The following is a 17,902-nucleotide window of genomic DNA, read 5'->3' on the forward strand; positions in this document are numbered from 1 at the left end:
TCGGGTGATGCTGAGGGAATTAGATTAGGAAATGAGACACTTAAAGGAGTAAATGAGTTTTGCTATTTGGGGAGCAAAATAACTGATGATGGTCGAAGTAGAGAGGATATAAAATGCAGACTGGCAATGGCAAGGAAAGCGTTTCTGAAGAAGAAAAATTTGTTAACATCGAGTATGGATTTAAGTATCAGGAAGTCATTTCTGAAAGTATTTGTATGGAGTGTAGCCATGTATGGAAGTGAAACATGGACGGTAAATAGTTTGGACAACAAGAGAATAGAAGCTTCCGAAATGTGGTGCTACAGAAGAATGCTGAAGATTAGATGGGTAGATCACATAACTAATGAGGAAGTATTGAATAGGATTGGGGAGAAGAGAAGTTTGTGGCACAACTTGACCAGAAGAAGGGATCGGTTGGTAGGACATGTTCTGAGGCATCAAGGGATCACCAATTTAGTATTGGAGGGCAACGTGGAGGGTAAAAATCGTAGGGGGAGACCAAGAGATGAATACACTAAGCAGATTCTGAAGGATGTAGGTTGCAGTAGGTACTGGGAGATGAAGAAGCTTGCACAGGATAGAGTAGCATGGAAAGCTGCATCAAACCAGTCTCAGGACTGAAGACCACAACAACAACAACATATCTGTATGTTAAAGTTCGCTGGTCTGGGATGGTCCAGACCCCACAAGCCTATGGATGGTCTCCACTGGCCTTAATTTTTATTTACAGTGTCTCCTTTTGTTCCCACCGCTTCTATCTCCGCCAAACTCTCTCTTTCTCTTCTGCTGCCACCACCTGTCACTGACCACCAATATCTCCTCTCTACCTCGCTGCCGGCCGCGGTGGCGGAGCTGTTCTTGGCGCTTCACTCCGGAGCCAGGTGACTGCTACGGTCGCAGGTTCGAATCCTGCCTCGGGCATGGATGTGTTTGATGTCCTTAGGTCAGTTAGGTTTAAGTAGCTCTACGTCTAGGGGACTGATGACCTCAGATGCTGAGTCCCACAGTGCTTAGAGCCATCTGAACCATTTTTGGATGTTGCTCATTATTGGCGGCACAACAGGTCGAATAACCAGACTGACGTACAGATTTGCTGTCAGGGTGCTTGGGATAGCCACGAGAATGCTCTTGCTGTCATAAAAAATCGCACCCCCGACCATAGCTCCAGGTCTGGCTCTCGCGTGTGTTGCAGATAAACAGGTTGGTTGCAGGGCCTCAACTGGACTCCTAGTCAACACACGGCCATCACTGAGGCGGAACAGCTTTCACCAGAAAACACAACAGACCTCCAACCTGCCCTCCAGTGACCTGTCGCTTGACACCACTGACGTCACAAATGGTGTTCAATAAAATTCTGCAGGGTATCAGACCGCATCGTCATAATTTAAAATGCGCCAAACGTTTCGGCCAGCGTTGCAGCTAGCCTTCATCAGGGCCTTACGTTAAACTGCTAAATGAAACACACTTGGTTCCTTAAATAGCTGCACGAGAAAACCGTGTCGTTACTTGATTGGCTGTAAGAGGAGGAGGAGGAGGGGTGAAAGGTATGCTTTATTGGTGTTTCCTTTATTAACTGACATTGGCTGAAATAGCTGTTTTCTATTGGTCTTTATATTAATCCACCCCATTGGAGGAGACGGACGAATAGCGAACAGGTGATGGCTGTGACGTCACACTGTTTACATGCTGTCCAGAAGCCGGCTGCGGCGTGCCATTGCTTTGTGTGCTCGCGACCACTACTGCGGCTCTCCGCGTGTCTGCATGGGCCGCCACGGCTCTGCCGCCGCTCCGTAGCCCTGCTATTGCAGGCAGCCAGGACCTCGGAAGCTTGTACCCGTCCTCTCTATTCATGTTGGCGGGTCTTTTGGCTATTTCTATCGCCTCTCTAATCTTTCTTTTGAAAGTGAGAGGCTGTTTCGCCAGGACGCGGGCTTCTTGAAAAAATATTGGTTTCCCGCACTCGTCTCGGTGTTCCGCCACTGCTGACTTAGTGTGTTGTTTCAAGCGGATATATCTTTCATGTTCCGAGAGCCTTGTGCTAATCGGACGTCCCGTCTCACCTATGTAGACTAATCCACACGCACAACCAATTTCATACACGCCAGCTGTGTGTAGTTTGTGAACTGCATCCTTGGTAGAACCGAGCATGTCTGATATTTTGTTTCTGCTTCGGAAAATTGGTTTGATGTCGGCTTTTCGTAGAATTTTGCCAATACGTTCGGTGACCCCTTGTACATATGGTAACACATGGGAAGCAGACGATAGACAGCACCATGTCGACAAGGGAGAAGACTAATAGGGAAGAGGAGAAGGAGGCACAGAGCATTGCTGTGTTGAAAGATATATCCGCCTGAAACAACACACTAAGTCAGCAGTGGCGGAACACCGAGACGAGTGCGGGAAACCAATATTTTTTCAAGAAGCCCGCGTCCTGGCGAAACAGCCTCTCACTTTCAAAAGAAAGATTAGAGAGGCGATAGAAATAGCCAAAAGACCCGCCAACATGAATAGAGAGGACGGGTACAAGCTTCCGAGGTCTTGGCTGCCTGCAATAGCAGGGCTACGGAGCGGCGGCAGAGCCGTGGCGGCCCATGCAGACACGCGGAGAGCCGCAGTAGAGGTCGCGAGCACACAAAGCAATGGCCCGCCGTAGCCGGCTTCTGGACAGCATGTAAACAGTGTGACGTCACAGCCATCACCTGTTCGCTATTCGTCCGTCTCCTCCAATGGGGTGGATTAATATAAAGACCAATAGAAAACAGCTATTTCAGCCAATGTCAGTTAATAAAGGAAACACCAATAAAGCATACCTTTCACCCCTCCTCCTCCTCCTTTTACAGCCAATCAAGTAACGACACGGTTTTCTCGTGCAGCTATTTAAGGAACCAAGTGAGTTTCATTTAGCAGTTTAGCGTAAGGCCCTGATGAAGGCTAGCTGCAACGCTGGCCGAAACGTTGGCGCATTTTAAATTATGACGATGCGGTCTGATACCCTGAAGAATTTCATTGAAGATGACAACGGCCGCGGAAGCCTAGGCTTACACGTCACAAATGGTGGTTTGATGGAATGCACGCTACAAGGCGTCTGGTTCGGAACTGTCCTTGAAGTAATCGATATGAAACAGTTCGTTGTGTCACTGAGGTGCCAACTGCTGCTCACAAGGGAACCTCCCCATCGCACCCCCCTCAGATTTAGTTACAAGTTGGCATAATGGATAGGCCTTGAAAAACTGAACACAGATCGATCGAGAAAACAGGAATAAGTTGTGTGGAACTATGAAAAAATAAGCAAAATATACAAACTGGGTCGTCCATGTGTAAGATAGGCAATATTAATGGCAATGTGAGGCGAGGAGGGCCGTGGTCCCATGGTTAGCGTGAACAGCTGCGGAACGAGAGGTCCTTGGTTCAAATCTGCTCTCCACTGAAAATTTTGCTTTCTTTATTTTCGCAAAGTTATGATCTGTCCGTTCGTTCATTGACGTCTCTGTTCACTGTAATAAATTTAGTGTCTGTGTTTTGCGACCGCACCGCAAAACCGTGTGATTAGTTGACGAAAAGATGTGCCTCTCCAATGGGAACCGAAAACATTTGATCGCAAGGTCATAGGTCAACCGATTCCTCCACAGGAAAACACGTCTGATATTTTGTATACGACACTGGTGACAGCATGTGCGTCACATGACAGGAATATGTTGTCGACCCACCTAACTAGTACACTTGGCGAATGGGTGAAAAGTTTCTTCTACCTTGCCCGATTTAGGTTTTCTTGTGGATGTAATAATCACTCCAAAAAAAGTGATGAAAACATAAGAGTTTTTCACATAAACTGAAAATAAAAAGTTAAAATTTTCGGTCGAGGGAAGATTTGAATCAAGGACCTCTTGTTCCGCAGCTGTTCACACTAACCACGGGACCACGGAGCTCCTCGCCTCACATTGCCCTTAATATTGCCTATGTTACGCATGGACGACCCAGTTTGTATATTTTGCTTATTTTTTCATAGTTCCACACAACTTCTTCCTGTTTTCTCGATCGATCTGTGTTCAGTTTTTCAAGGCCTATCCACTGTGCCAACTTATAACTAAATCTGAGGGGGGTGCGATGGGGATGTTCCCTTGTCAGATTGCTGCTGCAGAAACAGTTCGATGCGCCAGGGCCACGCGCCAAACACGATGGCCTTCCCTCTCGGTGCTGCCACGTCAGCGTCCGTAGCCCGGTCTCCTTGCGGCCGTACATTCTCTTGACCACCGCTGCCAACAATCACGGACAGTGGCCAAATTCTTGCAACATCCATCTGTAGCATCCCAGAAGGAACATCCAGCCCTGTTACAAGACCTCGTTCAAACTCAGCGAGGTGTTGACAACGGCGTCTTTGTCGACTTAAAAGGCATTGTTGACTGACATCAGCTCACCACGTCCAGTCTCAGAGGCAGCTAACGCTCAGGACCGTTACAGCTTGTATTCAGTTCACACTTGATTTGCGTCCCCATAGCGGCTCTACAAGCGCAACGCTTATGCGACTGGCTTGAAACTTGAACAGACATCTTCCAGATGTTGAAACACGCCTAACTATCGTTTATGTCGAACAACTCCTGTTTGGTGTTGCGACATTTTTTTTGCTATCAGTGTATTTCAAATATTCGACTCTTTTTGCTCTTCATACACCGGGCTTATTTTGCCAGCGGCTTATTCGTGCACTTGCAAATTGCGAATTAGACGTTTGTGTAATTTCTACTCAAAGTTCCGTTTAAGAGCATAAAATTAACAATGAACCGTTTTAATTGTACACTATGTGATCAAACGTATCCAGACATCTGGCTGAAAATGAATTACAAGTTCGTGGGGTCCTCCATCGGTACTGCTGGAATTCAGTATGGTGTTGGCCCACCCCTAGCCTTGATGACAGCTTCCACTTTCGTAGGCATACTTTCAATCAGGTGCTGGAAGGTTTCTTGGGGAATGCCAGCCCATTCTTCACCGAGTGCTGCACTGAGGAGAGGTATCGATGTCGGCCGGTGAGGCCTGCCACGAAGTCGGCGTTCCAAAACATCCCAAAGGCGTTCTTCAGGATTCAGGTCACGACCCCGTGCAGGCCACTCCATTACAGGGATGTTATTGTCGTGTAACCACTCCGCTGGGAGCCGTGCATTATGAACAGGTGCTCGATCGTGTTGAAAGATGCAGTCGCCATCCCCGAATTGCTCTTCAACAGTGGGGACCAAAAAGGTGCTTAGAACATCAATGTAGGCCTGTACTGTGATCGTGCACGCAAAACAACAAGGGGAGCAAGCCCCCTCCATAGAAAACACGACCACACCGTAACACCACCGCCTCCGAACTTTACTGTTGGCACTACACACGCTGGCAGATGACGTTCACCGGGCGTTACCCATACCCACAACCTGCCATCGAATCGCCACACTCTTTACCGTGATTCGTCACTCCACACAACGTTTTTCCATTGTTCAGTCGCCCAATGTTTACGCTCCTTACACGAAGCGAGCGTTGGCATTTACCGGCGTGATGTTGGGTTTATGAGCAGCTGCTCGACCATGAAATCCAAGTTTTCTCACCTCCCACTTAACTGTCATAGTACTTGCAGTGGATCCTGATGCAGTTGGAACTCCTGTGTGACGCTCTGGCTAGATTCTGCCTATTACACATTACGACCCCCTTCAACTGTCGGCGGTCTCTTTCAGGCAACACACGAGGTCAGCCTGTACGCTTTTGTGCTGTACGTCTCCCTTCACGTTTCCACTTCACTATCACATCGGAAACAGTGGACCTAGTGTTGTTTAGGAGTGTGGAAATCTCGCCTACAGACGTATGACACAAGTGACACCCAATCACCTGACCACGTTCGAAGTCCGTGAGTTCCGCGGACCGCCCCATTCTGCTCTCTCACGATGTCTAATGACTACTGAGGTCGTTGATATGGAGTACCTGGCAGCAGGTGGCAGCACAATGCACCTAATATGAAGAACATGTGTTTTTGGGGGGTGTCCGGGTACTTTTGATCACATAGTGTATGTCTTTCTTACTTCTGAACTGCTATGCTTGTAGGAATTAAGTTTAGATCGAACTGTAAACGTAATTACTTTTCACATAACGTTAAAAAAAGTCTGATTTCTTTAAAGACGTTGTCGGGAATGTTTAAATTGATAACGTTTACGAAATAGCCAACGACGCCGGTGGTGTAATAGCCAAATCAACCGATACCACGAGACGTCCATTTACGAGAAATAACGTGTATAGTCGCAAATTTTTCTACAGTGATAGAAGGGACTGCCATGAACAACATACTAACAATGCTCACCGCTGTGGGGTGAGTGGGGGGCGGGAGTGCGTTTGAAGGTCGCTTTTTTACGTTTTTCTTGAATATCTCGAAAATCACGGCCACTAGCGGATATGTGCTCCAGCACAGAAGTAAACTACATTAAATTTCTTTCAAAAAAAAGGTGCTATTCATTTTTTTGTCTGGGACTAATAGTCCTAGACAGGGAGAGTCCAAGAGAGCGAGAGAATATTGAAAATCTCACCCAACTTGCATGCGCTTTAGTTTAGGTGAATTTGCAGGGCAGTTTGTGGATGTTTCCCAACCTCATGGACTACAAGTGTCCTCTGTCAAACTGTTCGCCTCGACTTGGTCTGCAGCAGTGCGGTGCGTTGTAAACAGGTATCGTTTACGCGTCGTGTACTGAACTATATAGAATCAAATTAACAAATGCATATACAAGGTGTCAATGATTCTAAAATTAAATAAATTGAAAACTAAGATCGACAGAAGAATGCAACACGCCATACGTTTATTGCTAAAGCTGTAAGGATTCTTATATTGTTGTTTTGAGTGGTACTTACAAAAGCTGCTAACTGATGGCGCTGTGTATTGAGTAGACAAAAGTCACAGGGTACCTTCTAATATCGAGTCGGAACTTCTTTTGCCCGGCAGCGACTCGACGTGGCATGGACTCGACAAATCGTTGGAACTCCCCTGCAGAAACACTGATCCATACTGACTCTGTAGCCTTCCATAATTATGTTAGTATTGCCGGTGCAGGATTTTGCCCACGAACTGACCTCTCGATTATATCCCATAAACGTGCGACTGGTGGCGTAACTATTCTCTCGAATTACCCTGAATGTCCTTCCGAGCAATCACGAACAATTGTGGTCTGGCTACAAGGCGCATTGTTATCCATAAAAACTGCGTCGTTTTCTGGAAACACGAAGTTCATGAACGACTGCAAATGGTCTCACAATAGCCAAACAAAACGATTTCCAGTCAACGATTGGTTCAGCTGGACCAGTAGACCAAGTCCATTCCATGTAAACACAGTCCACACTATTATGAGGCCACCCACTAGTTTGGACAGTGCCTCATTGACAACTTGGGTTCAAAATGGTTCAAACGGCTCTGAGCACTGTGGCAACATCTGTGGTCATCAGTCCCCTAGAACTTAGAACTACTTAAACCTAGCTAACCTAAGGACAGCACACACATCCATGCCCGAGGCAGGATTCGAACCTGCGACAAATTGGGCGGCCGGCGACAAATTGGGCCCATGGCTTCGTGGGGTGTGACCAACTCGAACCACACCATCTCATGATACCAACTGAAATCGAGACTCATCTGACCAGGTCCCGGTTTTCCAGCGGCCTGGAGTCCAACCTAGATGGTCGCGAGCCCACGAGAGGCGCTGCAGGCGATGCCGTGCTGTTAGCAAAGGCACTCGCGTCGGTCGTCTGCTGCCTTATGCCGTTAACGCCAAATTTCGCCGCACTGTCCTAACGAATGCGTTCGTCGTACGTCCCGCGTTGATTTCTGCGGTTATCTCACGCAGTACTGCTTGTCTGTTAGCACTGACAACTCTGCGTAAAATGCCGCTTCTCTTGGTCGTTTGGCGAAGGCCCACTGCGTTGTCCGTGGTAACAGAGAATATACAGGGTTATTACGAATGATTGAAGCGATTTCACAGCTCTACAATAACTTTATTATTTGTGATATTTTCACAATGCTTTGCACACACATACAAAAACTCAAAAAGCTTTTTTAGGCATTCACAAATGTTCGATATGTGTCCCTTTAGTGATTTGGCAGACATAAAGCCGATAATCAATTTCCTCCCACACTCAGCGCAGCATGTCCCCATCAATGAGTTCGAAAGCATCGTTGATGCGAACTCGCAGTTCTGGCACGTTTCTTGGCAGTGGAGGTTTAAACACTGAATCTTTCACATAACCCCACAGAAAGAAATTGCATGGGGTTAAGTCGGGAGAGCGTGGAAGCCATGACATGAATTGGCGATCATGATCTCTCGGTTTTCCAATCTCCTGTTTAAGAAATGCCGAACATCGTGATGGAAGTGCGGTGGAGCACCATCCTGTTGAAAGATGAAGTCGGCGCAGTCGGTCTCCAGTTGTGGCATGAGCCAATTTTCCAGCATGTCCAGATACACGTGTCCTGTAACGTTTTTTTCGCAGAAGAAAAAGGGGCCGTAAACTTTAAACCGTGAGATTGCACAAAACACGTTAACTTTTGGTGAATTGCGAATTTGCTGAACGAATGCGTGAGGATTCTCTACCGCCCAGATTCGCACATTGTGTCTGTTCAGTTCACCATTAAGAAAAAATGTTGCTTCATCACTGAAAACAAGATTCGCACTGAACGCATCCTCTTCCACGAGCTGTTGCAACCGCGCCGAAAATTCAAAGCGCTTGACTTTGTTATTTGGTGTCAGGGCTTGTAGCAATTGTAAACGGTAAGGCTTCTGCTTTAGCCTTTTCCGTAAGATTTTCCAAACAGTCGGCTGTGGTACGTTTAGTTCCCTGCTTGCTTCATTCGTCGACTTCCGCGGGCTACGCGTGAAACTTGCCCGCACGCGTTCAACCGTTTCTTCGCTCACTGCAGGCCGACCCCTTGATTTCCCCTTACAGAGGCATCCAGAAGCTTTAAACTGCGCATACCATCGCCGAATGGAGTCAGCAGTTGGTGGATCTTTGTTGAACTTCGTCCTGAAGTGTCGTTGCACTGTTATGACTGACTGATGTGAGTGCATTTCAAGCACGACATACGCTTTCTCGGCTCCTGTCGCCATTTTGTCTCACTGCGCTCTCGAGCGCTCTGGCGGCAGAAACCTGAAGTGCGGCTTCAGCCGAACAAAACTTTATGAGTTTTTCTACGTATCTGTAGTGTGTCGTGACCATATGTCAATGAATGGAGCTTCAGTGAATTTATGAAATCGCTTCAATCATTTGTAATAGCGCTGTATATATGACGGTAGTATCTGTTCCCGAAAGAACAGTTACCGTGGATGACCATGCAGCTTTGCTAGAAATGAAATGATAATTAAATGGACACCATGTACTTCATTGGGGACATGTTGAAAATGTGTGCCCCGACCGGGACTCGAACCCTGGATCTCCTGCTTACATGGCAGACGCTCTATCCATCTGAGCCATCGCGGTAGGTTACATCTCACGGGGAGCGTGCAAGGGATAAGTCCCTGCAGACGCACTGTCCTCTGTGCCCGCGGTGGCTCAGATGGATAGAGCGTCTGCCATGTAAGCAGGAGATCCCGGGTTCGAGTCCCGGTCGGGGCACACATTTTCAACATGTCCCCAATGAAGTACATGAACGCCTGTTTGCAGCTAGGGCGTCCATTTAATTATCATTTCGTAACAGAGAATGCCTGAAATTTGGTATTCTCTGCACACTCTTGATACAGTGGATCTTGGACTAATGAGTTTGCTAACAATTTCCGAAATGGAATGTCCGATGCGACTAGCTCCAACAGTTATTCCGCGCTCAAAGTCTGTCATTTCCGGCCGTGCGACCGTAAACACGTTGGACACCTTCTCACATGAATGAGCAAAGTACAAAGGACAGCTCCGCGAATGCAATGTACTTTTATAAGTTATGTTAGCGATACAACCGCCATCTGTATATGTACATGATACTATCCCACGACTTTCGTACCTCAGTGTAACCGCAATATTGTAAGAGGTCCATGATTAAAGAATTTGTTGCTAGCGCACTCGAGCAGATGTAATTTCGATGGATTGCTCATGCGCTGCCTGCGATATGTAAGCTGTAAGAGAATCTCACACCAGAGAGCAGGGTTGTCAGCAGTAGGAACTGTGTGGCAGTAGGAGTTAAGATGTAGCGAGCAGTCTGGTGTGTCGAGTTGGCTGGGTCGGTCGTGTGGAGCGATGGCGCTGCCTGAGCGTTCCAGTGTAAGGAAAGAGCAGCCTCGCGCATATGTACTATTGTTATATCAAGTCCCATGTAAATGTTTTTAAAAAATCTCTTAATAATAATCTTTCTCATAAAAAGTAACTTTTGACAATCATTCATCTTAATTTAATAATTTCTCCAATCCATCGTCATCCCGATTATTGTAAAGAAAAATCAGTTGTTTCCTTTTATACATGACAAATCTATCGGCCAGCATTGCACTGGACTGTGCCAGAAAAATTTCTTATAGGAGCAGATAATATGCGTTATCCGGCGACCTTACTGAGGTAAGAATTTTCAATTTATTCAGAATGATCTTTCCGGGCCATGACGCAGCACTGCTGACGACCAAAATTTACCAGTTTAAATTCACAGTCAATTATTGAAAGGTTAAAAGTGAGTCGCAATTTAATTGAGAGGTTAGTCACATTGTATTATTGGTAGGTTACGGAATTTATCTGTTGGGCAGTTACACTGAATGTGAATTACATAATTTTTTACTGTTGGGAGATTATTATAGAATTTATCTGTGGGGAGGTTACAATATGTAATGTCTATAAATATTATTCGAAAGCCCAGTCCGATCAACTGCACGGTTGAAGCGCAAAAGGAGATTAGGTTACCGAAGGAACAAGTCCAATACGTTCCATTGAACAACGCCGGCCGATGTGACCGAGCGGTTCTAGGCGCTTCAGTCCGGAACTGAGCTGCTGCTACGGTCGCAGGTTCGAATCCTGCCTCGGGCCTGGATGTGTGTGATGTCCTTAGGTTAGTTAGGTTTACTTAGTTCCAAGTCTAGGGGACTGATGACCTCAGATGTTAAGTCCCATAGTGCTCAGAGCCATTTGAACGGTTGAACAACGTGTTATGTGTTACTGGAATATCATGTTTAACAACACAGCATTACGGCAATTTTCCACCACGATTTAATGTTCGCATAGGTTACCATGAGAAAAACATTGAATAATCAACGAAAGGATAACGTTCTACGAGTCGGGGCGTGGAATGTCAGAAGCTAGAACGTGGTAGGGAAACTAGAAAATCTGAAAAGGGAAACGCAAAGGCTCAATCTAGATATAGTAGGGGTCAGTGAAGTAAAGTGAAGTGGAAGGAAGACAAGGATTTCTGGCCAGATGAGTATCGGGTAATATCAACAGCAGCAGCAAATGGTATAACAAGTGTAGGATTCGTTATGAATAGGAGGGTAGGGCACAGGGTGTGTTACTGTGAACAGTTCAGTGACCGGGTTGTTCTAATCAGAATCGACAGCAGACCAACACCGACAACGATAGTTCAGGTATACATGCCGACGTCGCAAGCTGAAGATGAACAGATAGAGAAAGTGTATGAGGATATTGAAAGGGTAATGTAGTATGTAAAGGGGGACGAAAATCTAATAGTCATGGGCGACTGGAATGCAGTTGTAGAGGAAGGAGTAGGTTACTGGAGAATATGGGCTTGGGACAAGGAATGAAAGAGGAGAAAGACTAATTGAGTTCTGTAACAAGTTTCAGCTAGTAATAGCGAATACCCTGTTCAAGAATCACAAGAGGAGGAGGTATACTTGGAAAAGGCCGGGATATACGGGAAGGTTTCAATTAGATTACATCATGGTCAGACAGAGATTCCAAAATCAGATACTGGATTGTAAGGCGTACCCAGGAGCAGATATAGACTCAGATCACAATATAGTAGTGATGAAGAGTAGGCTGAAGTTCAAGACATTAGTCAGGAAGAATCAATACGCAAAGAAGTGGGATACAGAAGTACTAAGGAATGACGAGAAACGTCTGAAGTTCTCTAACGCTATAGATACAGCAATAATGAATAGCGCAGTAGGCAGTACAGTTGAAGAGGAAGGGACATCTCTAAAAAGGACCATCACAGAAGTTGGGAAGGAAACCATAGGTACGAAGAAGGTTGCTACGAAGAAACCATGGGTAACAGAAGAAATACTTCAGTTGATTGATGAAAGGAGGAAGTACAAACATGTTCCGGGAAAATCAGGAATACAGAAATACAAGTCGCCGAGGAATGAAATAAATAGATAAATAGGAAGTGCAGGGAAGCTAAGACGAAATAGCTGCAGGAAAAATGTGAAGACATCGAAAAAGATATGATTGTCGGAAGGACAGACTCAGCATACAGGAAAGTCAAAACAACCTTTGGTGACATTAAAAGCAACGGTGGTAACAATAAGAGTGCAACGGGAATTCCACTGTTAAATGCAGAGGAGAGAGCAGATAGGTGGAAAGAATACTTTGAAAGCCTCTATGAGGGTGAAGATTTGTCTGATGTGATAGAAGAAGAAACAGGAGTCGATTTAGAAGAGATAGGGGATCCAGTATTAGAATCGGAATTGAAAAGAGCTTTGTAGGACTTACGGTTAAATAAGGCCGAAGAGATAGATAACATTCCATCAGAATTTCTAAAATCATTTGGGGGAAGTGGCAACAAAACGACTATTCACGTTGGTGTGTAGAATATATGAGTCTGGCGATATACCATCTGACTTTCGGAAAAGCATCATCCACAGAATTCCGAAGACGGCAAGAGCTGACAAGTGCGAGAACTATCGCACATACATGCATATAATTGCATCGAAGCTGCTTACAAGAATAATATACAGAAGAATTGAAACGAAAATTGAGAATGCGCTAGGTGACGATCAGTTTGGCTTTAAGAAAAGTAAAGAGACGAGAGAGGCAATTCTGACGTTACGGCTAATAATGGAAGCAAGGCTAAAGAAAAATCAAGACACTTTCTTAGGATTTGTCGACCTGGAAAAAGCGTTCGACAATATAAAATGGTGCAAGCTGTTCGAGATTCTGAAAAAAGTAGGGGTAAGCTATAGGGAGAGACGGGTCATATACAATATGTACAACAACCAAGAGGGAATAATAAGAGTGGACGATCAAGAACGAAGTGCTCGTATTAAGAAGGGTGTAAGACAAGGCTGTAGCGTTTCGCCCCTTCTCTTCAATCTGTACATCGAGGAAGCAATGATGGAAATAAAGAGAAAGGTTCAGGAGTGGAATTAAAATACAAGGTGGATCAATGATACGATGCGCTGATGACATTGCTATTGCGAGTGAAAGTGAAGAAGAATTAAATGATCTGCTGAACGGAATGAACAGTCTAATGAGTACACAGTATGGTTTGAGAGTAAATCGGAGAAAGACGAAGGTAATGATAATTAGTAGAAATGAGAACAGCGAGAAACTTAACATCAGGATTGATGGTCACGAAGTCAATGAAGTTAAGGAATTCTGCTACCTAAGCAGTAAAATAACCAATGACGGACGGAGCAAGGAGGACATCAAAAGCAGACTCGCTATGGCAAAAAAGGCATTTCTGGCCAAGAGAAGTCTACTAATATCAAATACCGGCCTTAATTTGAGGAAGAAATTTCTGAGGATGTACGTCTGGAGTACAGAATTGTATGGTAGTGAAACATGGACTGTGGGAAAACCGGAACAGAAGAGAATCGAAGCATTTGAGATGTGGTGCTATAGACGAATGTTGAAAATTAGGTGGACTGATAAGGTAAGGAATGAGGAGGTTCTACGCAGAATCGGAGAGGAAAGGAATATGTGGAAAACACTGACAAGGAGAAGGGACAGGATGATAGGACATCTGCTAAGACATGAGGGAATTAGTTCCATGGTACTAGAGGGAGCTGTAGAGGGCAAAAACTGTAGAGGAAGACAGAGATTGGAATACGTCAAGCAAATAATTGAGGACGTAGGTTGCAAGTGCTACTCTGAAGAGGTTAGCACAGGAAAGGAATTCCTGGCGGGCCGCATCAAACCAGTCAGTAGACTGATGACCAAAAAAAAAAAAAAAAAAATGTTGCATTATTCTATTGGAAATGAAATGAGAGTTTGGCGTCATTGGCCGGGAGGCCCCTTACCGGGCAGGTCCTGCCGCCTTGGTGCAGGTCTTATTACATTCAGCGCCACATTGGGCGACCAGCGCCTCGGATGGGGATGAAATGATGATGAAGACAACACAAAACCCAGCCCCTGAGCGGAGAAAATCCCCGACCCAGCCGGGAATCGAACACGGGTCCCTTAGGACGGCAGTCCGTCACGCTGACCATTCAGCTATCGGGGCGGGAATTTGGTTTCCATTTCATTTAATTATCAATTACTGTAGCGGTATTTTTTTCCGGGATGAATTAATTAGTTGTTCCCCTTTTGCACGATTTTAAAATTCTTCGAGTGTGTAGATAAAGTTTTCTCTCAGCCACTGCTAGCTAGGGCATAACCACCTATGGTAAACTAACATACGCAAACAGCGACAAACGTCGGTAAGCCCCTGCATATCAGCAATACTGACTGGCAACTACCAGCTGCTATTAGAGCCGACCAACAGGCCACAGCAGGGACACCGACGAGCTCGCCCACAGACGCACGAACAATCTCCCAACACTCCCTCACACTGTGCCTCCGGTATATGACCTATCGGACACAAGACCGATAACAAACATAACTGTTGCAGGTTGCAGGACGCTGAACGAGGACTCTGTACCAGCACCCAGCGCCAGCCGCCGAGCAGCACAAGCGCACAACGTCAAGGTATCGACATGCATGATACCCACTACTAACAAAGCCTATCCTTGCACAACCTATCGCAGGCAGCAAGATAACCGCTACTGCTCTTGCCGCCCGACCTAACTTTCGCAGAGGTTTTTTTCCCTTGGCTCTTGCCTTGGCACTTTTTTTCCTCTGCCCTTCAAACCGCTACCCTTCGTCAGATTTCGACCAATCTATCTCCAGATGAGCGCGTATTAATGGTTAATCCTAACCAGACGTACGCAAACATCGCAGTACCCACATCCTGCGACACCTCACTTTAGTGAATACTAACCCTTATGCAGAGATGGCAGTAGACCTTTTGTGTTGGCCATCATGCCGGTGTGGGCGTGGAGGGGCTCCACCTCTTATTTAAAAAAAAAATCTCAGCCACTTCGGTGTCTACTGACTGAGACATTTAGTGAGGCTTAATGTGGCTGTGACGGTAATTTATTGAAAAGTTTTATACATAGATACACTGAAGTGGCAGCAGTCATGGGTTAGCGATATGCACATTGTAACCTCTCCACAATAAAATAATATTAATAATATTCACATTTAGTGTAACCCCCCACAAAATAGTTTCCGTAACCTCCCAACAGTAAAAACAATATAATTATTTATTTCACTGAGTGTAACTGCCCAACAGATAACTTCCGTAACCTACCAATAATACGATGTGACTAACCTCTCAATTAAATTGTGACTCACTTAAATAACCTTTCAATAATTGACTGTGAATTTAAACTGGTAAATTTTGGACGTCAGCAGTGCTGCGTCATGGCCCTGAAAATTCGTTCTGAATAAATTGAAAAATCTTACCTCAATTAGGTCGCTGGATAACGCGTATATATCTGCTCCTATAAGAAATTTTTCTGGCGCAGCTCAGTGCAATGCTGCCCGATAGATTTGTCATGTATAAAAAGAAAGAACTGATTTTTCTTTACAATAATCAGGATGAATTTAGTAAGATCTTTAAATTGAAATGAATGATTGTCAAAAGTTACTTTTTGAGAGAAAGATTATTATTAAGAGATTTTTTAAAAACATTTACATGGGACTTGATATAACAATACTACATATGCGCGAGGCTGCTTTTACCTTATATTATACCGCTCAGGCACCGCCATCGCTCCCACGACCGGCCCAGCCAACTCCACACACACGACTGCTCGCTAGCAGCTACTTACTCCAACTGCTACACAGTTCCTACTGCATACAACACTGCTCTCTGGTCTGACATTATCTTATACCTTAGATATCGCAGGCAGCGCATGAGCAATCCATCGAAATTATACATCTGCTGCTAGCAACAAATTCCTTAATCATGGATCTCTTACAACATATACAAATGGCGGTAGAATCGCGCACACGAAGTGTGAAAGAGCAGAGCGTTAGCGGAACTGTCATTTGTACTGAGAATACGGAATTTCAGGCGTTACCTGTCACCGCGGACAACGCAGAGTACGACAGCCTTCACTTAACGACCGAGAGAAGCGGCTTTTGGGTAGAGTTGTCAGTGATAATAGACAAGCAACGTTGTGTAAAAGAAATCAGCGTGGGACCTACGACTAACGTACGCGTTGGGGCAGTGCAGCGAAATTTGGTGTTAATGGGCTACGGCAGCAGAGGACCGACGCGAATGCCTTTGTAAGTAGGCTGTTTATGTTTCCTTATTGGCAACGTTACGTAGCGCTCTGTATGAAAATCACTGGCTGTGCTGTGTGCAGTCTGTGGCTAGTTTGCATTGTTGTCTGCCATTGTAGTGTTTGGGCAGCTGGATGTGAACAGCGCGTAGCGTTGCGCAGTAGGAGGTGAGCCGCCAGCAGTGGTGGATGTGGGGAGAGAAATGGCGGAGATTTGAAATTTGTAAGACTGGATGGCATTTATATTATGATTATTGAGGTAAATACATTGTTTGTTCTCTATTAAAATCTTTCATTTGCTAACTATGCCTATCAGTAGTTAGTGCCTTCCATAGTTTAAATCTTTTATTTAGCTGGCAGTAGTGGCGCTCGCTGTATTGCAGTAGTTCGAGTAACCAAGATTTTTGTGAGGTAAGCGATTTGTGAAACGCATAGGTTAATGTTAGTCAGGGCCATTCTTTTCTAGGGATTTCTGAAAGTCAGATTGCGTTGCGCTAAAAAATATTGTGTGTCAGTTTAAGCACAGTCATGTATAGTTTTTCTAAGGGGACGTTTCACCTTTGCTAACAGCACGACACCGCCTGCAGCGTATCTCCTGGGCTCGTGACCATATTGGTTGGACCCTAGACGACTGGAAAACCGTGTCCTGGTCAGATGAGTCCAGATTTCAGTTACTAAGAGTTGATGGTAGGGTTCGAGTGCGGCAAAGATGCCACAAAGCCACAAGATGTCTACAAAGCACTGTGCAAAATGGTGGCGGCTGTATTATAGCGTGGGCTGTGTTTACATGGAATGGATGGGGTCTAAGTGAATCGGCAGTTGATTGAAAATGCTTACGTTTGGCTAGTTGGAGACCATTTGCAGCCAACCACGGACTTCATATGCCGAAACAACGATATCCACGGACCCAAGAAACTGGCAATCCTGCGTAATTTCGTGTACGGCCCCCACGAGTACGCAAAAGTGCGACAACACGACGTGGCATGAACTCGACTAACGTCTGAAGCAGTGCTTGAGGGAATTGACAACATGAATTCTACAGTGCTGCACATAAATCCGTAAGAGTACGAGGGGGTGGAGATCTCTTCTGAACAGTACGTTGCAAGGAATCCCAGATATGCTCAATAGTGTTCATGTCTGGGGAGTTTGGAGGCCAGCGGAAGTGTTTAAACTCAGAAGAGTGTTCCTGGACCCAGTCTGAAGTAATTATGGACGTATGGGGTGTCGCATTGTCCTGCTGAAATTGTCGAAGTTCGTCGAAATGCACAATCGACATGATCAGACAGAACGCTTACATACATGTCAGAGTCGTATCTAGACGGACAGGGGTCCCATATCAGTCCAACTGCACATGCCCCATACATTACAGAGCCTCCACCAGCTTGAACAGTACCCTACTGACATACATGATCCGGGGATTCATGAGGTCGTCACCATACCCG

The 17,902-nt window shown here is 45.4% G+C and overlaps 1 protein-coding gene and 1 non-coding gene across 2 annotated transcripts in view; one reads left to right on the forward strand and one right to left on the reverse strand.

Annotated features, from left to right (window-relative positions):
* Window positions 1-17,902, reverse strand: part of LOC126109652 (cell death abnormality protein 1-like) — a 193,421-nt gene that overhangs the window by 13,347 nt on the left and 162,172 nt on the right. The window lies entirely within an intron of this gene.
* Trnat-ugu (transfer RNA threonine (anticodon UGU)) lies at window positions 9,529-9,603 on the forward strand. The gene has a single exon. It is a non-coding gene; the product is annotated as a tRNA-Thr (tRNA).

Source organism: Schistocerca cancellata, chromosome 12 (assembly GCF_023864275.1).
Source record: "Schistocerca cancellata isolate TAMUIC-IGC-003103 chromosome 12, iqSchCanc2.1, whole genome shotgun sequence".
Taxonomy (NCBI): domain Eukaryota; kingdom Metazoa; phylum Arthropoda; class Insecta; order Orthoptera; family Acrididae; genus Schistocerca; species Schistocerca cancellata.